General features: G+C 40.4%; 1 protein-coding gene across 3 annotated transcripts in view; it reads left to right on the top strand.

Moving 5' to 3' along the window:
* SVIL (supervillin) overlaps positions 1-25,087 on the top strand; it is a 212,234-nt gene that overhangs the window by 46,321 nt on the left and 140,826 nt on the right. For 2 of the 3 annotated variants that reach the window (XM_045586015.1, XM_045586025.1), the window contains exons 3-4: positions 6,076-6,254; positions 11,477-11,611. The gene's annotated coding sequence lies outside the window, so the exon portion shown is untranslated. Of the gene's footprint in view, positions 1-6,075; positions 6,255-11,476; positions 11,612-25,087 lie in introns of those variants that run through there. The other variant, XM_036453521.2, reaches the window with a different exon arrangement.

The raw sequence follows: 25,087 nt of genomic DNA on the forward strand, positions 1-25,087 counted from the left end.
CATTTCCAATTTCGATTTCTTAAGATGGCACTGATGACAGGAGCATCTAATTAGATTGATTTATTTAAAGTACAATTACAGTAAGTAGCCCATTTACAAATGGGTTACATTTGGAAGTTTCTTTGAAGTAAATTTTATTTAATGTTTAAACTTTTAATTTTGAGATATAGATTCAAATGCACTTGTAAGAAATAATACAAACAAGTCCTGTGTATGTTTGCCCATTTTCCCCAATGATAACATCTTGGGAAACTATAAAACAATACCATTATCAGGATATAGATATTGGCCCAGTCAGTGGAACAGTGGATGGGTTTCAGAACAAAGATCCCTCACAGTGGCCTGTGATAACCACTTTCCCCCCAGCTCTAATCTCTGATTACCACTAATATGTTTTTATTTATGCAATGTTGTCATTTGGGGAATGATATATTAATGGAATCATGTAGCATCTAACCTTTTGTGAATGGCTTTCTTTTACCCAGAGTAATTCCCTGGATATTTATGCAGGTTGGTTATATGTATTAAAGTTTGTTTCATATTATTGCTAAATAGTATTTCATGGTATGGAGGCACCACTGTTTATTTAACCATGTATCTATTGATAGACATCTGGTCTGTTTCCAGATTTGGGTAATCCTATCTAATAAAAGAGTAAAATGCAAATTAACCATCACTCCACTGTACCCACCAGCCACGCCCACCAATCAAAAAGCAAGTATGCAAATTAATCCCAACCAAGATGGCTGTAGCCACAGAGTGAGCAGGAGGAAGGCTTGGGTTTCCCTGGCAATGGAAGAAGCCAAGCTTTTCACACACCCTGGCCAGCTGAGGCCTCCACTCCAGGCTACAAAGTTTTTCAGTCATAGAAGATAAATCCCAACAGAAATGGCAGCAGCCATGGAGCTAGAGAGAGCAGGAGGCTAGGGTTGCTCCTGGCAATAGAGGAAGCCAAGCTTTCCGAACACCCTGGCTGGCCCAGGCCTCTGCTTAAGGCTACAAAATTTCAATTATAGAAGATAAATAGCAACAGAAATGGCTGCCACCACTGAGCAAGCCTGAAGCTTGGCTCCACTCCAGGGTATAAAGTTTCAATTATAGAAGATAAATAAATCCCAGATACCAGGGTTTTCTCTTGGGTTGTGGCAGGGTGGGAGGTAGGTGGGAGGGGGAGTATGGCCAGCCTGAAAACCACCACAGGCCCCTCACCCAGGCCGCCCTACACCCCAAGAAAACCCCCACCCCAATCCGGGACATCCTTCAGGACAAAGCAGCTGGCCCCTACCAATGTGCCAGGCCTCTATCCTTTCTAATAAAAGAGTGATATGCAGATTGACCATCACTTCAACACACAAGATGGCTGCCCCATGTGGTCAAAGATCCTGCCCCCATATGGATACAAGATAGCCAGCAGAGGAGGGCAGTTGGGAGGCACCAGGCCTGCAAGGGAGGGCAGTTGTGGGCGATCAAGCCTGCAGGAGATGGCTGTTAGTGGTGACCAGGCTGGCAGAGGAGGGAAGTTGGGGGTGACTGGGCCTGCAGGGAAGGGCAGTTCGGGGGGACCCAGATCTGCAGGGGAGGGCAGTTAGGGGTAACCAGGCTTATAGGGAAGGGCAGTTCGGGGCAAACAGGCTGGAAGGGGAGCAGTTAGACATCAATCAGGCTAGCAGGGAGTGGTTAGGGGCAATCTAGAAGGCAGGCAGGCGAGCAGTTGGGAGCCAGCAGTCCTGGATTGTGAGAGGGCAGTCGGACATCCCTTAAGAGGTCCCATATTGGAGAGAGTGCAGGTTGGGCTGAGGGACACCCCCCCGCCCTCCCCCCCCCCCCCCCCCCCGTGCATGAATTTTGTGCACTGGACCTCTAGTTATGAATAAAACTATAAACATTTTTAATCAGGTTTTTAAATGAAAATTAGTTTTCATTTCTCTGGAAAAATATATGGGAGTGTGATTGCTGGGTCATATGGTAGTTTGGTTTGGCATGCTTTGTTTTTCTAAGAAACTGCCAAGCTGTTTCTGAGAGTAGCTATTCCATTTTACAGTCCCCCCCAGTAATGTGTGATGATCTAGTTTCTCCTTACCAGAATTTTGTGTTGTCACTATTTTTACTTTTGCCATTCTGATAGGTATATAAAGCTATTTCACTGTAGTTTTAATTTTCATTTCTCTAATTGCTAATGATGTCTTTTTGTGTGCTTATTTTCCCTCTTTGTATCTTCTATAGTGAATTGTTTCTTCACATCTTTTGTCCATTTTCCAATTGAGCTGTTTGTGTTTTGGCTGTTGAGTTTTGAGAGTTCTTCATATATTCTAGATATTTGTTCTTTTTCAGATATGTAATTTGCAGATATTTTCTCCCACTTTGTAGTATTTCTTAAAAATTTTTCTTAATAGGGTCTTTCACAATGCAAAAGTTTTACATTTTCTTATATATCTTCAAAAAGTTTTATATTTACATTTAATTGCATGATCCATTCCAGTTGATTTTTGTAAAAGGTGTGAGGATTAGGTAAAGGTTATTTATATTTTTTTGTGTTTTTATTTTTCCGATGGATTTGTTGAAAAGGTACCTTTTGTCAAAAGTCAGTTTGGGTATATTTATGACAGTCTATTTCAGAGGACCCTAGTCCATCATTGTAGCTGCACAATAGTTCAATATGGGTAGGTTGATTACTCTCACTTTATTCCTCTTTTTTCTTTTTAATCCTCACCTGAGGACATGCTTGGAGAAAGGAATGGAGAGAGAGAAACATCCATGTGAGTGAGTAACATTGACTGGTTGCCTTCCATAAGTGCCCCAACTAGGGATAGGATCTGAAACCCAGGTATGTGCCCTGACCAGGAATAGAACTGTCAACATTTTGGTGCCAGGATGATGCCTAAACAGCTGAGCTACTCTAGCTGGCACTTTATTCCTCTTTGTGAAAATTGTTTTAGCTATTCTAAAGCCTGTGCCTCTGCATGTAAATTTTGGAATAAATTTATCTAAATTTACCAAAGATCTTGCTGGGATGTCAGTAGAAATTGCATTAAATATATAGATGGTTTTGGGGAGAATTGACATCTTTACTATGTTAATTCTTCCAATATGCGAACACAGTATATGTCTATTTAATTAGGTCTTTTTTTTATGTCTTTTATCAAAATTATGTACTTTACAACATATAGATCCTGTGTAAGTTTATATCTAAATGTATTTTCAGTTTTGTTTTCCATGTGTTAATTGTTGTTATAAAATAGAAGTTATAAAGATATGAATGTAGTTTTTCTTAGAAATACATATCATAAAATATATGGTTCCTGTTTTAGCTAACAAAACCAGATTAAAACTCATAATAAAGCAAATATAATGACCAGTTAGTAGAAAGAAATAATAGATTACTATATGGTTACAATACTAATATATAATAATAAAAGAGTAATATGCTAATTAGAGCAGGCAGCCAAATGACCTTCTGGACGTCATTCTGGACATCTTTCTGGACTAAGCTGCTGTGGTGGGGGCCGAGGCAAAGGCTGTTAAGGGTGATTAGGCAGGCAGGCGAGCAGTTGGGAGTGATCAGGCAGGCAGGCAGGCAGGCAGAGTGGTTAGGGATTATCAGGCAGACAGGCAGTGTTGTTAGGGATGATCAGGCAGGCTGCCAGAGGTGGTTAGGGGCGATCAAGCAGGCAGGTGAGCAGTTAGGGGCAGTCATGCAGGCAGCTGAGTGGTTAGGGGCAATCAGGCAGGCAGACAGGCAGACGGGTTAGGGATGATCAGGCAGGCAGGCAGTCCAGCAGTTAGGAGCAAGTGGTCCAGAATTATGAGAGGGATATCCGATTGCTGGTTTGCAAGAGGGTGCAGGCAGGACTGAGGGACCCCCCTCCCATGCCTGTGCATGAATTTCATGCACTGGACCTCTAGTATTAAAAATAGTAAATGAGAAATAGCTACTTATCAAATATCTTGAATGTCTAAGTTTAATATAAGTCTAGTTCTCATTTTAATTTAAATTCGTAATATATGATTTTTAATTTTCTTCATGAGGATATCATAAAATCTACTCTCATGCATATCAGGTCTGATTATTGTCACTTTTTGGAAAGTGTGTGTGTGAGACAAAAGTTTCCTGAGTTCAGCAAATAGCAGAAAAATTCGAAGGAAGTATTTAAACAGATTGCACAGGTAGAATTATCTGGATTTGGACAAAGACAAAACAGGCATATGAGAAGAATCATCCTTTTAGACTCTCATGCATTAATCTAAGTCGGTTCGGTTGCTCTAGGGAGCAGAGAGCCACAATGTAAATGCATCCAAAAGTTAGATGTTTACTTTGTGTGATTGGATCTTTTTAAAGAAAATAACTGCATTTTTACAGTGATAGTGATTCATTTTCTCCTCCTATCTTTTCTTAAAAACTCTATGGGCAACTGTTTTACATAAGTTTAGATATTTTTTTATTCTGTTTTATTCCAGGAGGAGTTTAAGTCAGCTTATATAAATATATCAAACAAGACCAAATAAAATTAAAAATTGATGAAAGGCAAAATTGGTCAAAGGGAACATAAAATGAGGGCCAGGACTGAGATTAGGAAGCAGAAGTCATGCTGTGAAATTTTCATTGTCTTCTTGAAATGAGTTAAGAAATTTGGCTTGGACAAATTGTTTTTAATCCTTGCACAAAATAGTCAGGAAGCTGGTGTTTAATTATTCAGCTGTCCAGGGTTTCTGCCTTCTTTTCACCTGGCTGGAGGACTGTCTGCTGAGGGGGAGGCATTGTCCTGCAGGGTTAATTAATAACAGGAATTCAGATTCCCCCTTTGGGAGGCCTCTGGTGACTGATGCAGCTGGTGGTCTGAGAAGGGACACCCAGAGGCATAGGACCCAGGCCTGATGGCATGAAGCACAACTTTTGCTATATCCCAGGAGCTCTGGCTTTGTGATTTATATTGAAGTTAGGATGTATAATTGAGACTTTCTTTCATTCTTTCTAACAACAAGGACACCTACAAATTGTAAGTATTTTTGTAAGCAGGGTTGTAATTTAGTTTTAACATCTAAAAATGCAAATAGTTTTTTAAGAAGTGGTTGTGCTTGATAAGCTTTGTTTGTTGTTTAGTTTTGGATTTTTGTTTGTTTTTAGTTAAGGTTCCTCTGAATTTTTAGATGAGCGACCTGAGATCCATCTCAGGCTAGATCTTACCAGTTCTGAGCACTGTCTTTGGTTTTAAGACAAAATATTTGTATTGTTTTAGAGAAAGTACTTGTAGTACAATTCTTCCTTCTGATGACTCATTTTCTACAATTATTGGAAGTAGGAAGAAATCCACAGATGTCTACACAGTCCTAAACTTGTAAATAGACCCAGGCCATTCTAGCATGTTGTTTCATATGCATACGTTTATATGTATGTTACTTTTTGAATGGGTGGCTTCTGAGCTGATTATGTGTTGTTGTTTTTTAACTCAGAAACTAGAGTTAAACAAATGTGTGCCCTCTCCAATCTGTACTGCTATTAGCCTGTTCAGTAGACTGGTGTTGCTTTTTTTTAATTTTATTTCTCTATATAAAAAGCTGAAAGACAATTCATTGCATTTGAGGTAGCTGCTGGCCAGGCCTGTTGCAACAGCTGATGGGCTTCTCGGAGTTCCAAGAGCTATTTTGGTAGATTAGCTGGAATCAAGGCTCTCCAGTTCAGACCATAAAAGGCCGGTCCTCTGCGAGTTGCCCACTGCTTCTGACTGTGTCCTCCCAGGCTGAGTGTCCTCAGGTTTCACGTGGATTTACCCAGTAATGGATGGCCACGCCAAGGCCAGATTGGGGAAGTTAAGTGTCAAGGACACCGGGGGACTGACTACTTCAAAAAGAAGATTCTTTTTAATAATATTTTGGCGATATTTTTTCAGAGAAACTTTTGGGATGTAGCCTTCACCTGTGCACTGCAGTTGGCACCCAAATGCCTTGTGGAGAGCACCGTTCTAAATTTATCCTGTTCTGAATCATCACTTCAAATAGATGCCTGGTTTGTGTTGTGATATTTGATTTTTTTTTACAGTGTTTCTTGGCCTAATTTTGGATATTTTACTTTTTGTTTAGAATTTGAAAGTATTGTTCATTGAAAGGAGGAGACCCAAAGAAAATTCTTGAGGACACCAAGCCAATTCGAGGATATACTTTGTTTTGTTTATTTTTTTAATTAGAAAAATAAGGAAGTTACACTGTGATTCATCCCTCCTTTTTAACAAAAAGGAACAAGGATTATACAGAAATTTGAAGTAAGTGAAAAATCTTCCTATAAATCTAAAGTGCAGTGGTTTCTCCTTGCCGTCTGTCTATGAGTGTGCTCCAAGGCTGTGTTGATTTGGGGCACTGGCCTGTTCTTCCAGGGTGTGCTAGCTCATGAAATTACTCCTATAGGTACAATAGAGCATGTTTTTTGGTTGTGGAATGAGTGGATTTTTGTTTTCTTAAAAAAAAAACAAAAACCTTACTTTATGGTACTGATAGGTTCGTACTAATAATATGATTAATATATATAATTTAGTAACTACATTCTATCTAAATATTAACACTTAAAGACTTGGAATAAAAAGTGTATTTACAATACAAAGTATTTCAATGATAATACCTCAAAAATGGGGGTGGGATGGATATTAGAAAGGCATGTTCTGTTTTGTTCCTATTATTATTATTACAATTGGAAATATAAATAACCAGTGAGCCATTTGTGTGATCTTTGTTTTGAGAATTCTTTATCTTGGTACCCTGAGTTTCAAGCTTGATTTATGGAACCTCTGATGTCTTAGAATTAATTTTTAAAAAAATACATTATTTTCTTGATTTTGAACTATGTTTATTTCTGAATTATCCAAGAAAAAATGCTGTATCAGACTTTTTAGGCCCTAAAGATGGCTGTGGCCTCATTGTAATTTAGCTTGGTGATTTGCTTCTGTTAAAAAAATAGCAATGAGCTATTGGAGAACTATTTTACATATTTCTCCTTAAAAAATATTATTTCTTTATACCGAATCAAATGGACAGTAGGAGCAATAATTATTTAATAAGGTAGAAAAGCAATATTTATAAAAATGAGCTTCATCAGTTAATACCGCTGTGGTTCTTAACCTAAGGTACTACATCTTTGTTAGGCATTTGGAAATACTTGGGGGTGTTTCTGGTTTTCATAACAATGAACAGAGAACGTAGTTAAGAATTCTAAATACCCTGTAATGTTTGATAGTCACTTAAGACAAAGCATTGCCCTGGCCCAATACTGGTAGGCCCCCCTGGGCTCCCAGAACAGCAAAAGCAGCAGTGGGCCGGGGTTATTTCGGCTGCCTCTTCTCACCAAACCAGAACTCTTGAGGAGCCAAGCAGTTGAGTGTCCTGCTTGGAGTAGATCATCCTTGTCACTCCTCTGAAGAGGAGAGGTGATGCAGATAGGCAGAGAGAATCCTCAGGAAACTGGTTTTGAGATTAGTCTAACTGGGAGCATAACTTTCAAAGGAAAATTCGGTTAAAGCACCCTCCTTACATTACTTCATTCAATAAACCAGATCTTTGTTTATCCTTTGAGACACAGCGTTTCTGGAAGATTTTGAATTTCAGTTAGAATGAACTTTTTTGGCAATACCCGGGATTATTAAAGAGTCTACAATTGAGGGATTATGTCCAAAGAAAAGGCAGCACAAGTTCTCAAGTTTACAGAGAGCTGTGGGGATGAGCCACCAGGGGCCTCCTTTTATTATTACGATGCAAAGGAAGTGTCTCCTCAGTCTGCTTTCTGGACATTCACTGCAATTGCATATTAACGCACACATCTCAGGGACTTCCCTCTGACCAGGAGAATTCCCCCATCTGGATTTTCCTGCAGTTCAGCTTTTCATTGTTTTGTAACTGAAGCAGAAGTCATGCTGTCACCTTGACTCCTCTCCTAATAGTCAACAAGGCCACTAAGTTTGTCTTTGAAATCATGCTCCTGCCTACCCCTCCTCCTGAGTCTCCTTGCCCCTTAACCTCTGATTGCATTGCTCTTAATTGGTCTTTTTGCCCCTAGGTTCTCTGCTGCCCAGTCCATCCTTAGAATGACCCTCCTAGACAAAGATCGAGCATGCTGCTCTGCATGCTGTCTTACTATTACAAGCTTTGTGGTTTCTCACTGATTAAAGGCTAAAGCTCAACTCCTGAGCCTCTCTTTCAGGGTCTTTGATGCCACTGTTTTTGCTGGCACCCCTCCCTGAAGTGTTCTGCCTTCCTTTGCCTGCCAGGGAGGTCATAGCAGATGAAATCTTCTCAGAAACTTCCTCTGAACTTCTGCCTCTGGGCTTGAGCCCTCTTGCCACCCCAAGACCTAGCCTAGTGCCTGCTGCCCAGCGGGTGCCCCACAAATATAAGTTGATTGAACAGAATTGCATTGGGAGGAATCACGAATTCTTCATATCAAATTTAACTGTACTCCATAAAATGCTTTTGCCAGTATTATATATTATTCACTATAGAAATGGGTGTTCTGTGTTATAAGCTAGGTTTTCTTCCATAACTAATAATGCAAGCAGAAACATTTGTCTTACTATTACAAGCCAGATAGGGTTTATGTATGTGTGCTTTTGCCAACACAGGAAATGAAGGTACATTTGATGAAATCAGTCACTTCATTATTGGAGCTTTGCCTAAAATGAAGGAATTCATCTAGTGGTGTGATTTGACATGCGTACCTTTCCCAAGCATTATACTTTATCCTTTAGGTAAAACATCTCAGAATGGTTTGTCCTGCTGATCTCAGAAGGGAAGCCTACCACCTTGATGTCTGTTCAAAGAGAGCTCTGTCTCACTTTACTATGGTACTCCTGTTTTGGGAGGTTTTGGGAGAGGAATATATTTCCCTCATAACTTTATTATTCTCTTCTGAAAGTAGATCCTTTAATCCCAAACAAGTTCTTAACCTATTTCTAACTGTCTTTTATGTCAGTGTAGTCAAAGAAAGAGCTTTAACATTTGCTTTGGGATAGTTGGTTTACTCATGTCACAGTACTGGATTCATTTCAGCAGGTTAAGTGCTTCATTACTGCACAGCTGTGCAGATCTCCAGGTTGGATGCCTTCAGATGAACACAACTGAAGTGTGTTCCCTGTCCTTGGTGAACTCATCTCCGGCATGGGTTCAGACATAAACATGACGAAGCTATTATACAATTGCTCTGTAAGCAATGAGCAATAATAACATGCCATACGTTATTACTGTATTCCAAGCTCAATGCCAAGCTCTCTACCTACATTATCTTATTTAATTTTTTAAAGTGGCACCTGAGAAATATTACTATCATTATTTCCATTCTACAGAGGACAAAACTCAGGCTTAGAGACACTTTCCCAAAGGCTCATGCCATGGTGTCAAGGTAGAGCTGGATTTGAACCCAGATATATCTACCTTCAATGCTCATATTTATAGCCACTGCTTTAAACCAGTGTTTCCCAAACTTCTCTCATGATGAGAATCACCTGGTGGAGTTGTTAAAATACAGATTCCTGAATCCCAATTAAGAAGTGCTAAGCTAGAATTTTGGGAAACATATAGGTAAAATTGTATACTTAACTTAGTGCTCTGTCTTAGAGCAGATTCTGATGCAGTAGACCTGGTAGAACCACATAGCAGCAGCCAAGCCCCCATGTGATGCTGAGCCCTCTGGTCTGAGGACCACCTTTGAGTAGCACTCTTCTAAATGACTCCCTTGCTGCAAGGGCCTTGCAGAACCACCAAGTTGGGAGGAATAAAGTCAGATGGGGATTTAAAGAAGGTGGTCTTCCAAGGCTAGTCTGTTCCTTTGTGCTTTTCATGCTATCCCTCCCTGCTCTGCCCAGACAGTTGCTCCCCATTGCTCTTCCTTCCAGCTTCTGTCTTTCTCCTGGCTCTTTCTCCTCAGTGTGAAAACATGCTCAAGTTTCCGCCATCCTAAATAAAGCTCTCCTTGACCTCATGCTATCACCTACAATACTTCTTTCACTGCCTATTCACTCCTCAACACCCACAATTCAGTGGGCACTGCTCTCCAAGACATCCCAATTGCTTTGAACTCCCCGAGCTTTACCTCTGAGCACCTCTTTGTAAGGATCCCATTTCAAGTGTAGAGGGTTGATGGGGCTCTGGCCTCTGCACTGAATGTCCACAAACTGCTGAGCAATCCTATTGATAGGCCTTTATTTTCTAAGTCATTTTCTCTTTACTTGTTCAGCTCTTTATGCTGTGAATTGTATGTCCTGTCCATTTCAGATGGAATATATTCATTTGGACTTTGTAGTTTAGATTTTTTTTTAAAAAAAATTAGAAGTTGTTCACTTATACTTAGCTATGCTTGGATTTATATGCTATTTAACTAATATTGATAGAAGAATTGTGTATAAAAAAAGAACAAGTAGCTTCTAAGAGAAGACCTAAAGGGCTTTTATAAATAATGCACCTACAGTTTGTGGACTGTTTCTTGATTAATTGGAGGTCTCTAATTTCCTTCTTGATTTTTAGTTACCTCCCAAGTATGGAAAGTTGGCAAATAACATAGGCTTAGATATAAACTGTCATTAAACAGAAGAATTATATTGATATTTTTGTATTTTTTAAGATTTGAATACTTTAAATATTTTAAGCCCTTGGCTTTTTTATACTTTCTGGAAATACTCTACCTAATTTATCCCTTTATACCAGAAATTTTAAATATACACATATTATACTTGCACACTCAACAATAAAAACAAGCCACTCCAGCCAAAGACTCAATCAGGCAAGTAGTTGATTTTCAGTAGCAAAAAATATATTAAATTAAGAGGTAGGTAGGTTATGAAAGGTAAAATAATTTTTGAAAGTTTTAGTACTGTTTTTATATACAGATTTTTTTTTTAGAAAAGATAATTTAATTTACCATGTACTAGTGGTCACATAATTTTGCCAAATTCATTTATTTTGCAATTAGTTTATTCCTTTAACAATTGACATTATAAAATCCAAAGACAAATTACATTTTAATGTCTATTACTTGTTTTTTTTTTTTAAGTATTGCTTTGGGTACCTAATGCAGCTGATGACTCCACAGGTTTGAGCCAGGTTAGAGAGAAAAAGTGGGAATGTTCAGGTATATGGCTCTACAAATTATTCTCACAGTCCTAATTTCTACCAGGTGCTCATTTTAGCCACATATGCATAATCATTTGGCTTTATCATTTCATACTTTTTTTATGGAAAGGTTTGCGTATTCTAAAATTCTGTGAGTGGATAATTGGCTAGGATGAGTAAGCTTCATGCCATGCATAGTACCTCTAACAGTGTCCTCCCATTTGAGATGGAATTTATTGATTTGGGTTTGTATCAGTTCTCTCTGGAGGCTTCAAGGCCCTTTCAGGGAGCTAACAGTTCTTAAATGTTTAAGAGAGTCACAGTAAGAAGTGGAGTGGGGAGCACAGGGAGGAAAGTAATGTGAAAGGATAACAAAGGAACATTGTGCTCCGCCCAGCCTCAACCACCTCCCAGCGCCTGGGAAGTGCTTTTTCTGCTCTCCGTGGAGGAAGAACTTGGAAATTGAAGGTGTTTGACCCTGAAAAGTACTTGGGAGCAGCCCTGATCCTAATAACCAGCTGTCTGATCTTGGGTAAGTTCTTAACCTTTCTGAGCCTCATTTATTGAAATGAGTGTTGGGCTGAAGGATTTCTAAGGTCCTTCTAATTATTTGGACTCTGTAATTCCAAGATTTCAGAGCTTGAAAATATTCTGACCTTCCCTGGGAAGGAGACCCTTTCTGGAAGGTGGTGGTTCAGGTGGGAGCAGGGCAAGTTAGAGATGTCTTGAGCAAATGTCCTCTTACTGTACTTGCTGGCTTCTGTGAAATATATGTGCAACCAATGCTTCCTTCTCAGTTCTTAGTCACCATTTGTGGTCTCTTCAGTCCTTTTTTTTTTTTTTTTTTTTTTTTTTTTTTTTTTTTTTAAGTTCCTGCCATATCTTCAGATTAAGCTCTCATTTTTTTGTGTGTTTATTAAAATACTTTAATTTTCTTTCCTCAAATCTGATTTATTCTTCTCTTCTTTGGACTTTTGCTCTTTCTCCTGATGCCTGAGACAAAATTTTCCTGCTGACAACAGGAGTAGGTTGTACTCAGTTTCTCCCACTCCCTTTAAGTTTGTTAACTCTCTGTCAGACATTCATTCTTTATCAACAATTATTTTCTGAGCTCTTACTATGTGCCAGGGACTGGCATAGGTGATGGGGAAGGAAAAGTGATAAATAAAATTTCAGTCTTCATGGAGCTGTAATGGAGTCACATGCAGTGCCCTGGGAATTCTCTTCATTTTCAGCCTTCTATCTTCGAAGTGCTTCAATGAAAGAATTTCAATTACCTGCCATTCTTCCTAACTATAGTTAGTATCTACTGTTTGCATTTTCCACCTTCCAAAATTCTTTCATACCCTATAAGTAATATTGGTAGTTTATATGTGTTTTTTTTTTTTCGTGTTTTTTTTAAATATATATTTTATTGATTTTGTACAGAGATGAAGGGAGAGAGATAGTTAGAAACATCGATGAGAGAGAGTCATCGATCAGCTGCCTCCTACACACCCCCCACTGGGAATATGCCCGCAACCAAGGTACATGCCCTTGACCGGAATCGAACCCGGGACCCTTCAATCCCCAAGCCGACGCTCAATCCATTGAGCCAAACCGGTCTCGGCATGTTTTTTTTTTGTTTTTTTTTAATCTGTTAAACTTAGGCAACTATAGGTCAGATACCCATCTCTCTCTCTCTCTTCCTCTCTCTTTCTCTCTCTCAACTCATGTTCTCTCCACTGTCATAAAGTACTATCTATAAATCTTGGTTCTTTGCCAAGACAAAGGTTGACATTGATATCATTCAACCAGAATGTTCCAAAAATAAATCATTTAATCAACTGTCAACTGGACTTCTGTATTAATTTTCAGATTTTTCCTCTTTTGAAACTTTTGTTATGAAAGTAAGCAAAAAATTGAAAGTAAAGGTAGTTTTACCTGAAGACTTTGAAGTGAATTTAGAAAGAGTTTAAGTCCTATCAGATGAACTATTGTGTGTCACAAGTAGTGTGAGAAGCCATCTTACAACAGAAACTTTGGAATTCATGATTCACTTTCTGTGTGTTTTTCTTTTTTAAGATTATATTCCTGGTCACCTCTACCACTGGGGAAGCTTATTTTATTAAACTAGTACATTAGTCACCTTTGTGCTTCCAGTGTAAGTTAGTACAATTTTTACATTTAATTTTGCACAAGTCGTGAAGACCAGTTCTTGGTTCGCAGGGCTATAAACATTCCAATATTTGCCCTTCACTAGATATTTATTTCATTAAAAGTAAATTACAACTTATTCAGTAGCTCCAGATAAAAATGGCAATTACATGGTAAATGGATGCTCTAAGATCTGAGGAGAACAAATCATCTTGGTATTTTAATAGAGTTTTGTGAGCTGAGAGTTTTCTGAGTATGCTATGTATAATTTTTATGCAGTGTCTCTTTGGCTAATAATGTGAGAGCTGGGGCAGGGTGAAGATAAAATTGTTATTGCAGGGAAATTATGTTTCAGATAACCACAATAGAAATGATTTTGTTGATTAGATCATTTTAAACAGTTTCATGAACAGATTTTAAAGTGTTAGAATATCTCCCAACAACTAACTATATGAAAATGTTCCCTTTTTTTGAAAACTCATTTAATTGAGAATACTCATTGTTTTCAGCATGTTCCTTAAAGGGGTTGTGACTCCCAAAGAGTTAAGAACAAACACATGGAGACTAATGTCTCAATGTGGTTATTATATAAAACTGAGGATCTCAGAAGCACCTAGAGGTCTCTGTGTGATGCCGTCTGGAGGATAGCTCTGTGGTGGCACAACCACTCATTGAAACATGGTCCAGGCCGCTCACAGGTCTGGGTCATCACTGTTCAGCCTGTGTGGATGGAAATACTATCTGGCTGGTGCTTTTCTGTAGGATAGCTGGGAGCTACAGGTGTCTGTTGAGCACTTGAAAATGTGGCTAGTGTGACTGAGGAATTGAACTTGAGCTTGACTTCTTCTTATTGAGTTCAAACTGCAGTAGATCTGCACAGTGAAAGTTCAGAGGAAGTGGGTTTGCACCTATGCATCTGTTGATAACAGTGCAGGTGTCCACATGATTTGTGAGTCTTGGATTGCAAGGGAAAAAATAAAATAGTGTGCTTAGCTATACCAACCCTCCCAACAACCCACAAATACACACCCCCAGTGCAAGCATGCATGCGCACGGGCGCAAACACACACACACACATACAGTGCACTGTTGTAGGTCCTTTTGTATGCCAAACACATTAAATGTTTATTTCGACCCTTTGAATTTTGTATCAAAGATCCTTGCTCTAAATAGTCTGACCATTGCTAATAATATTGGAGTTGAATCCTTCAGTCTACTATGAGAGGCAGCACTTGGTTAATGATCAGTGTGGCTAGGAAGTCTAGGAGTATCAAGTGGTTCAGGGGTCTGTAATGTCGCATTTTTAACATGTGCTTTGGCGGCTTTATTATCGTTTCCTAAGTTTTGATTTAGCTTAAGGTCATGGGATTTTGTGAGCAATTAGTTTAAATAATTTGCTTTTAACTTTTTTATACTTATGGATATAAACTAATGGTGAGCTTTGGGAACAGGGCTGTGATATTTACATATAATTAGGAGACGTTTCTGTGATGATGGCTTGTGTGAGATCTTGTACTTATCAAGCGAACCATATGAAACACTTGTCATTTATTCACTCATTCCAGTTGTTTTTGAGTATGTGTTGTGGCTACTGGTGATACTGTGTATTTTCTCCCAAGTGTCTGCCAGTTGTCAGCCTCTGACAGGTCAGAACATGGAGTAAGCAGTATAATGGGAGCAATAGAAAAGCCCTGTGAACCTGCACAAGTCACTTAACCACTCATCCAAAACACCAGCTGTTGATCCATACCATTACTAAGGTTCTTTCTGCTCTCAAGCCTCTGACATGTGTGCATGTGCCTAGTTTTCTCCCAGAACCTTTATTATTAGAATGAACCAGTAACAGAAGAAAATGGGAACTCTTGGGCAGTGCAGGAAATGTAGAGCTGGAGGATGTATCAGGGTGAAGAAGGGGACAGCTAATGTCCAAAGTTATGGCCTTCACCCATTGTCCATGGGTCCAGGGGCCAGGTGGTGGTGTCCTTTGGAGGCCTGGTGATTGCTTTTAAGACAGTCATTATCCTTCTGCACCCTGGGCTCTCACCACATTGGCAATCCCTTTCCGAATGCCATGGCCTTCCCTAATCTGCCTTTGCATTGGATTCACCTCAGTCTGGAATGCCTCTCCTGCCATCCAATTCAGCCTCCAGCCTCAGTGGTCTTGTTGCCTGACTGGGAAACTTCCCCTGGGATTAAGCCATCCTCCTTTCACCCTCCTGAAGCCACCGGCTAGTCTGCACAGGCTCAGGGAAAGCACAGGTCCTAATATACAGAAAACACAGAAGGCCCGGTCATTCTCCACTGCATTTCTTTTCATCTAAAATCAACATATACTAGGGAGATTTTGCACTCACAAATGCAACAAGACTTACCTGTTTCTTAAAAGAATCTAGGAAGTTTTTATTAAGCACAGTACCAGGAATAAAGAGGCAGGGGTATTTTCTCATGTCTCCTGCTTAATCCTTACAACAAGCCTGGATGAATAAATATGTTAATTGAATTAGGTGACTATATTATCAAAAATAGTTCAGCTGTTGAGCTGAATGGATGTTTTGAAAATAACCAATACGGTTGACTATCTGAGTTGCCACCTGACCTTCTTTGGTTTGTCAGAGAGGTGAGTGAATATTTAGGGGCAATATAAGTCAGCCTCCTCCTCTGCCTCCACTTGCCAGCTACCCTCTTCCCTCCCCTTCCTTTCTCCCTCCTTTTCTTCCTTCCTTCCCTCCTTCCTACCTTCTTTCCTCTTTCCATTTTCATCTTCTTCCTATTTTACTTCTGTTTTCTCATATTTACTCTTCCGTTGCTGCCTCTCCTCTTTCAACTTTAGTTGATAAGTCAAGGCATCAGCAACATAGCCATGGATATCTGTAAGTTTTACTGATTTTAATGTGTGTAATGATAATTTTAAAAACATATATATATATACATACTAGAGGCCAGATGCACAAAACTCATGCAAGAGTAGGCCTTCTTTCCCCCGGCTGCCAGCCCTGGCTTCCCTCTGGCACCCAAGACCTGGGCTTCCCTGACAGCGGGCAGGCACCTGGGACCCGGGCAGCTTCTAACTGGCCCAGGCTTCGTCCAGAATGACTTCTGGTCTAATTAGCATATTACCCTTTTATTATTATAGATAATATATTTGTATAGACATGAAAACTCCCTTTAAACAGTTCTGATAGTAAAGTTATTAATGCTACAAATGATATTTTAAAAATTATTATAGTCTGAAACTGAATCTTATTTTTAAGCATTACTGTATATTGTGGAAAGAGACTCGTGTTTCTTTTTAGAGTGAATTGATAATCTTTTCTTCACTGTTACCTATGTTTACATATATGTATATGTGAATAGATATGAACAACAACCAAAAAATCTATTAACATTTTAAAAAAATGTAGTTTGCCGGTAGTATGATAATAAGAAGAAAGTGAGTACATGGCATTCTAGTTTAATTTTAGTAGAGCAACAATTAAAATCAAGCCTCAGCTTCTAATTCAGTGTTTGTTAACTCAAATTTAAAATTAGAAATGTGGTAATGGCTTGGCAGTTCTGATTTTCTGAGGGAAACCATATCATATTGTATGTGTGTGTGCGCTGGCCTTTAAAAATAGGTGCTGCCATGAAGAGACGAATGCTCATCGCTTCTCGTGGCCAATGCTGTGAACTGGTAGGCTTTGTATGGAGGCCGTGAGTCACCCTCCCAAGGAGTGTATAGCACCAGCTCAGGCTGCATTCGGCTCACCTTCAGGCAGAGCTCTTTTGTTTAAAAGCTAACTGTTGGGGGATAAAGACTCTTAACCCTGATCGTAAATATTTGTCTGCTGGTTTTCACTGACCAAGGTCATTTTGGCAGAAGAGTCATTAAAGTTTGACAGCCCCACCAGATTATACAAAATCCATTGTTTTTCGCAGACAGGACTATCATATAGTCCATATGAAAACATTTATTTTCTGGTATTGAAAATCTCCTTAAATATATATACTATGAAGCACATGAAATACATAAAATAACTTAGACATGGCTAACCGGAAAAAAAAAAAAAAAGTTTTTTTGCATTGTAATTCTGTCAGTCCTCTGAGGAATTCACAAGGAATCATGAATTTTAGAGTTTCTGTTTTGATTCTATAGCCTTAAGTCCCTACCATTGTTCATCTTCTGATTATTTTTCATTGGGGGATGTGAACATTGTCATTCTGGGCTACTGAGGTGCTAGCAGAGCCACCTGGATCTTGAATTGTTACAGCACAAATCTTTCTCCACCCCCATTTGCTTATGGATCCTTAAAGCCCTTGATCGCCATACCAATGGTCTGCATTCAGATGTCTGCTGAACAGCTCCACCTATAACCTGGAGGGGAGGGGACAGCAGAGGATTTAGGGCAGAGACTGTTGACTCTGAAAGGACCCAGAGATTCAGGGGTCTGCCTAGACAATTGTATTTGCATAGTCACACATGACTAGAACCACGGCATTTGTGTTTGACAGTGGTTGAGAGAGTCCAGGCTGCACCAGGCACCAGGGAACATATGGGTCTGACCCTGCTTTGACTGTTGCTTTGTGCAGCCACTAATGCAGAAAAACTCTGCCTGAGGCCCCAGGCCCTGCCCCTTCTCTGCAGCAGGACTTTGCTATGTGAGGGAGGTGCAGACAGCCTATCATGGTCAGAAGAGACAGTGGATTCCTTTCCAAGGCCAGATGAAAATAAAGTAAAACTTGAATTTGATGAACTATTCAGAAATCCCCCATCCCTAAGAATTATGTGTGAAGGACTTGATCCTTAATCTGAACTGTGTAGGTTTAAAGTCAAATTTATTAAATATTTCTCTCATCCTGAAGAAGACAGGATTAATTAGCCTTCCATGAGAACATTCCTCTTCCTCTGGTTTTCATGAGTCCCTTGGGAGCAGTCTTACATCTCTATGGATGCTGCCCCACAATCATTTTATCAAATGAATGGAGGCAACTAGGATGATTTTATGTGGTCCGTGACATTGACTGTTTTAGAGCTTGAAAACCAAAAGATGTTAATCTTGGCCATATTGTAGAATATTCAGACTATTGATAGAATCAATCTTTTGCTATCATATTTAGCCTGTAGGCCAGTCACCACCCACTCCCTGCTGTACAGAGAGCCACTCAGAAACAGAGTGAGGAAAAGTCTAATTCCCCCAATTGAAGTAGGGAACCATCTGAACTAAGTCCACCTGAGAGCACACAGATGCCTCATGTCACTTGGAGGATCTCTTCAAGGAATCTCTAAAAAGGATTTACTTTCATAAATTTCACAGAGATTTTTTTTTTTAGTTGAGTAGACAATTTCTTTTTTTTAAATATTTTTTTGTTTAAAGTATTACATATATTACTACATATATCTTCTTTTTTCCCCCTATTGTAGACAGAGTTTCTTAATGTGAATCTGCATTTTCTCTCGTTGACTTATATTTAAACTATAGACCCAATGCACGAAATTCATGCAAGAGTAGGCCTTCCTTCCCTTGGCTGCTGGCACCAGCTTCCCTCTGGCACCCAGGACCCTCCAGCCACCAGCAGGCACCTGGAGCTCGGACTTCCCTCTCAGCCCTGGCTTCATCTGGAAGGTCATCCAGAAGGACGTCCAGTTTAATTAGCATATTACACTTTTATTATTATAGACTAGAGGCCTGATGCACGAAAATTTGTTCAAGAGTAGGCCTTCTTTCTCCACATTGCCATCACTGGCTTCCCTCTGGCACCTGGGACCCAAATTTCCCTTCTCCGGCCGCCCACAAGCACCAGGGCTCCTAACTGGATTCCCTTGGGCTGCCCTCAGGCATCTGGGACCCCATTCGGCTTCTTTCTTGTCCCAGCTTTGTCAGGAAGGACATCTGGAATGACATCCAGAAGACATCTGGTCTAATTAGCATATTACCATTGTATTATTATAGATATCCTGATAGTAGCATGGAGAACATGCACAAGGACACACACATGCACGCATGCAGACCTTGGCACATGGGAGAATATTCTAGAGCTAACCAGTAGCTTGGCCTCTGTGTGGACCTGACCCAGATGAAAGAATAGCATTGCTTGGGTGTACTCTGGCTGTACTCTGTACTGGATCATTTTAGGATTGCACAAAAAAATTGACTAATATATTATTTGAAATTTAAAATAAAATTTATAGCTCCTAAGAGAATTACATGACCTGCCATACACTTTATATTAAAGAAATCAATGTAGTACAGTAAATCTTAATGCCAAAATAACAAGTATTTTATGTGAGGTTGTATATGAGATCTGTCTTGTATGATATATCAATTTATTGTAAATTTTATTTGATTTTGGAACAACTTGCTCATATATAAGGTGTCCCAAAAAATGTATACCCACACTTTGAATAATTATAAAGGCAGTGTTTATTAAAAATACATCTCATTTGCAAAATTGAGGTATCAGTTGTTAGAGTGTATATACATTTTTTGGGATACCCTGTATATTATGATTTCTTGAACTCCAAAGTTATAGAATGTTTGCATGTTTTTGTCTTAGAAATACAATTTACCACCTACCCAGTTTGGCTTAGTGGATAGAATGTCAGCCTGAAGACTGAAGAGTCCTGGGTTTGATTCCCAGTCAAGGACACATGCCTGGGTTGCAGGCTCGATCCCCGGTGTGGGGCGTGCAGGAGGCAGCTGATGAATGATTCTCTCTCATCATTGATGTTTCTGTCTCTCCCTCTCCCTCTCTGAAATCAATGAAAATATATTACCAAAAATATATATTTTAAAAAAGAAAGAAATGCAACTTACCCAAAAAGTAAATGATTATTATGCACACAGACGTGTGTGTGTGTGTGTGTGTGTGTGTGTACATACATAAAGGACCTTGAGTTGTTAAACAAAAACTAGATTCAGTCTTATTTAGGAGAATGTTATTTAGATAGAGTATTATGTGATTTTATTGCATATTATATAGGAAAAGCATCAATGTCAGCTTAAACTTGATGAAATGAATGTGAGGAAATCAGTGTAGAAGTGTAAAGTATGGCAAACTCTTAATATTCTGAAAATTGGGTATTTCCAAGTGGCATTAGGGCCATGACTTGTAGGTTTTAATTTTGGCCTTAAGCTGTAAGGATTTTCTTAACCAAATTTTTATCACAATTTTGTTTGTTTGTTTGTTTTGCTTTGTTTTTATAACTTTGGTGTTTGGGTTTGTTCAAAAGGCAGCATAAAAGAAGACAACATTCTTTGGGTTCAGATGTCAAATTGTAGATGAATATCTTCATGTTATTCATCTGGACATGCTTGATCTAGAGGAAACTCTGGGTTGATTAAAATAAGAAACTTCAAATAGTGATATTGTTATCAGTTTGAAATAGATAATAGTTCAGTGATTGTTTCCTAAAATTGAATGATCATTAGAATCTCTTGATAAAGGTCTTGAAAAGTACAGTTTGCTGGCACACCTGACATATTAACTCATAATGAGGAGGTAGGGACCACAATCCTCCTCAAGTGATTCCAGTGCAGAGCATGAGGACCTCCTGCATTTCCCTCTAATGCATCTTGGTCCAGTGCCATCCAGCATCAGCATATAAGTGGACTCACCAGCAGTGGGACTTTGTGGACATTGTTCTAATAAGCTGTGTAGTTAGGACATATGTGACTAGGAAAATCAGCTTACTAAGGATCGAAGGATATTTTGGGGGAAAAAATTTTTAAGTGTGCAACATCCTTTAGAAAAAACACATTTAAAATCCAAGGGAGATCTCATTACCTCTTTTTACTTTTACTGGATCCAGAGCTGAGAGCAGTTTCTTTGAAGTGCAAGTTGTTTGTTGAATTGCATTGTACATGGGCAGAGCACACTGGAAGACAGTGCTGCTCCCAAGCCCTGAGTTCTCACAGTAGGGAAACCATGGATGAGTTCGCAAGTGATCCAACTGTTCTTCAGCCCAGCCCACCAATTCTACAATTGCTTTCATGTCTGGCAGGAAGAACACTCAGTCATTCTATTTCCTGATGTCACTACCAATACACAAGAAACAAGAAGAGGATCAAAGGAATAGCAGAACGCTCTCAAAAAGGTTTTCCTGAGAGTAGCAAGAACAAGGGCCGTTACAAACCTATAGTCAGTTGTTACACTCTAGGGATCTCCAGGCTTCCTGGGACCTTTCCTCAGATGACCTCACCATTCTGCTGTCACACACCTGGTCCGCGAGGTCCACGCAGATTCTCTTCTTACTTGTAATGGGAAGAAGGACTGAGAATTGACATTTTCTGAGATAGCTGAGGAGGGGAGTCCTGCCAACATCTGGGCTGTCACCTAGGAAAGGTAGAAGATTTATGGGGAGAAAGGAGGCAAGAGATTTCATTCCTTACTCCTGCCATTCACACTAGGCTGTTGAGTATCTCCTGGAGCCTAATGTCCATGGAATGATAGATTCTTCTCCTTGTTGCTGGTTTGGCCCCTTTTTCTTATAATATCCACATTAGCTTTGAACCTCTAGGCTGTTCCAAGTGTGGGGTCCAGGGAGCCAATTGGCTCCAGTCACCTTGAAGGAGTCACTCTAAACTCTGATTGATGGTAACCAAAAATTCTCCAAATAGTTTGCTCCCGAGATATTCTTTTTTTCTCATATGCAAGATTCTACAGGGCTGGGGATTCACTGCATTGTGCCACATCTATTGATAGTCAACCCTACCTCTGGTTACCACTGAATTCAAAGACTTCTCTACTGTTGACATTGGTCTGTTCCCCATTCCTCCTTAGAATATTCCAGGATGTTATAAATGCCAAGTAACTTTTATTTTAAGTAAGGGGTAGCATTTGAATCATCCTATGTCATAGGGACAAGCCTTCCACAGCTAAAAAGAGACATTTATCACATCCTGTCCTGGCTCAGGAGCAGTTGGGATTGAGCAACCACTTGATAGTTACTAGTCTTTCTCCCACGGCAGCTTCTATCTGAGATGACCAGGAGCTGTACTGTGCCAGTGCCCTGCTCAACATTTAAAACAGATGAAGTCTTTTAAAAACATTGGGCTTTTGAATGCTTTGAGACATTAAAAACAAAAAAAATGTGAAGTAACTGTGCCCTGAAGATAAAAAGACAATCTTCCTTTTATTTTTATAATTATACTAGTGTTCTGGTGCACAAAAATCGTGCATGAAGGAGGGGGGCCCTCAACCCAGCCTGCACCCTCTCCAATTGGGGTCCCATTTGGGGATCTCTAAACTGGCAATCGGACATCCCTCTCGCAATCTGGGACCACTGGCTCCTAACCTTTCACCTGCCTGTCTGCCTGATTACCTCTAACTGCTCTCCCCTGCAGGCCTGATCTCACCCTCAACTGCTCTTCTGGCAGCCTGGTCGCCCCCAAATGCCCTCCCCTGCCGGCCTGATCTTGCCCCCAACATCCATCCCCTGCCAGCCTGATCTCACCCCTAACTGCTCTCCTCTGCCAGCTTGATTACCACTGACTGCCTCTGCCTGTCTGATTGCCCCTAACTTCCCTCCTCTGCCAGCCTGATCTCGCCCCCAACTGCCCTCCCCTGCCAGCCTGATCACCCCTAACTGCCTCTGCCTCGGTCTCCACCATTATGGCTTTGTCCAGAAAAAAGTTGGATGTCTGGAAGATGGCCCATCAACCCCATCTAAGTAGCATATTACCCTTTTATTAGTATAGATAGATTACATAGGATAGGATTGCTTAAGTGGGGGGAGGAGGAGGAAGCCTTTTTCAGCAGGAAGAGATGCTCTTGGCAGACAAAAATGCATAATTCCTATATCTGGACTGATAGCCAGCCATATGCACTATACTGCCAAACCAGTCGTTAAAAAATTGAACCTCTTTATTTACACCTTACACCAAATAACTGTTGCCCTGAAAACCCCTCCTTAGCCCTAACCGTTTTGGCTTGGTGGTTAGAGAGTTGGCCTGTGGACTGAAGAGTCCTAAGTTCGATTCCGATCAAGGGCATGCAGGTACCTTGGTTGAGGGCACATCACCAGTAGGAGGTGTGAAGGAGCTAGCTGATCGATGTTTCTATCTCATTGATGTTTCTAACTCTTTATCCCTCTCCCTTCCTCTCTATAAAATAAATAAGTAAATAAATAAATAAATAAATATAAATAAAATATATTAAAAGAAAACAAACCAAAAAGAAATCCAAAACCCTCCTTAGCCCTCACCTTAGATTCTACCTTTGCAGTTCACCCAGATTTGGTTCTGATTGGTTGGTTTCTATGCCAGTCAGTGTCTCTGGGCCTGATCAGAGAGGTGGGGCTGATCAGCAGCCACCCCAGGGTACTTGCAAGCAGGCTGAACTGCTGACCTCTCAGGGAGAGAAAGGAAGGGTTGGAGGGTGGAGGCTTGGCTGCTGACAAAGCCCACCTTTCTCTCTTTCCAAGAGGCCAGTGGTTCAGCTCGCCTGCCAGTCCCCGCCCACCCGAGCCTGCTTCACATGCTGTCTGATGTATGTTGAGTTGTCCCTTCAGTAGTTTTGGTTATTATGGACCCTGGCTCTTTAAATATAGAGATTTTTATTGATTTTAGAGAGGAAGGGAAAGGGAGAGATAGAAACATCAATAATGAGAGAGAACCATGGATCTGTTGCCTCCCGCACGCCCCACACTGGGGATCGAGCCCACAACCTGGCCATGCACCCTTGACTAGAATTGAAACCGTGATCCTTCAACCCACAGGCTGATACTCTATCCACTGAGCCAAACCAGCAAGGGCAATCTTTCTTTTCACTGAATAAAAGTAAACCAAGAATTACAGTAGCAGGGATTTCAGAGAGCCACAGGAACCTTGGATTGTAGAGATTGGCACCAGTGCTGCAGTCACTGGGCTGAGTGGAAGAAGAAGGCCACATTCTTCTCAGTCACTTAGTGTTATATAAGTGTTACTTATAAACTAAAAGGGCAGGAAGAAATGCAAGATGTTACATATTGAAAGAGCAGAGATAGCTGATTCCGGCATGCAGGCCCTTAACTTGGGAGTTTTTATGAGCAAGCAGTTTGGGTGCTGCACAGGCTTCTCTGGCAGCTCAGAAGCTCCAGGTGAACGCATACACAAATCCTCACAAATAGGTAAAGTATGTGGTAAGGTGTAGGAATTGAGGAGCAGGAGGCAAATTTGAGTCCTGTAGACTTCATGGAGACTCCCCTCCTCATCTAGAGAGAATGAGGCAAGGTAGGATTTAGATAAGTGGTAAGATGGAGGAGGTCAAGTGCAGATGAAGGTACAATGAATGCACACTGGGCACTTAAGAGCCTGAATGATAAAATAAGTGGTGTGTGTGTGTATTGGCTGCAGGAAATCATGGGAGTTTTAATGGGATAGATGTTCACACAGCATGAAGGGGGAGAGTGGAAGAGGAGGCACTGAAGAGATAGCTAAAATGCTACTGTGATTGTGTAAGTCTCAGACTGCGATGACAACAGCAGGAAGAGAAAGGGAGGGACCAGAAGATGTGAAGAAAGACTTGCCCAGTGTGAGGGCTTGATTGGATACAGATATCTGCAAGAATGGAGGAGATGCAAGTGGGACTGATCACTAAGATCCTCAGGGAGCTATAGGACATACCTGAGATAAGGACCAGGTTATGCCGACTTCACGGCGATGAGCTCGCTCATTTCTCAGGAGTCCACCTGTTGGAGGTCAGACAGGCTCAGCAGGAGTGCAGGCAAAGCCAGGTGACCTTGGTGAGAGAGGAGGATTTTGTAGAGAGGTAACTTCCAGCCTTCACTTAGGCTACCTTGACATTTCTCTCACAATAGAGAAGCTAATCCTGCCCAGGCTGAAAATCTGTGGATGGCTATGAGTGAGAACACCTGATGAGTGAGGTGTTGATACACAGAGCTGGTAGGTGGGAAGTA

The sequence above is a fragment of the Pipistrellus kuhlii genome, unplaced genomic scaffold, assembly GCF_014108245.1.
Source record: "Pipistrellus kuhlii isolate mPipKuh1 unplaced genomic scaffold, mPipKuh1.p scaffold_m20_p_1, whole genome shotgun sequence".
NCBI lineage: Eukaryota > Metazoa > Chordata > Mammalia > Chiroptera > Vespertilionidae > Pipistrellus > Pipistrellus kuhlii.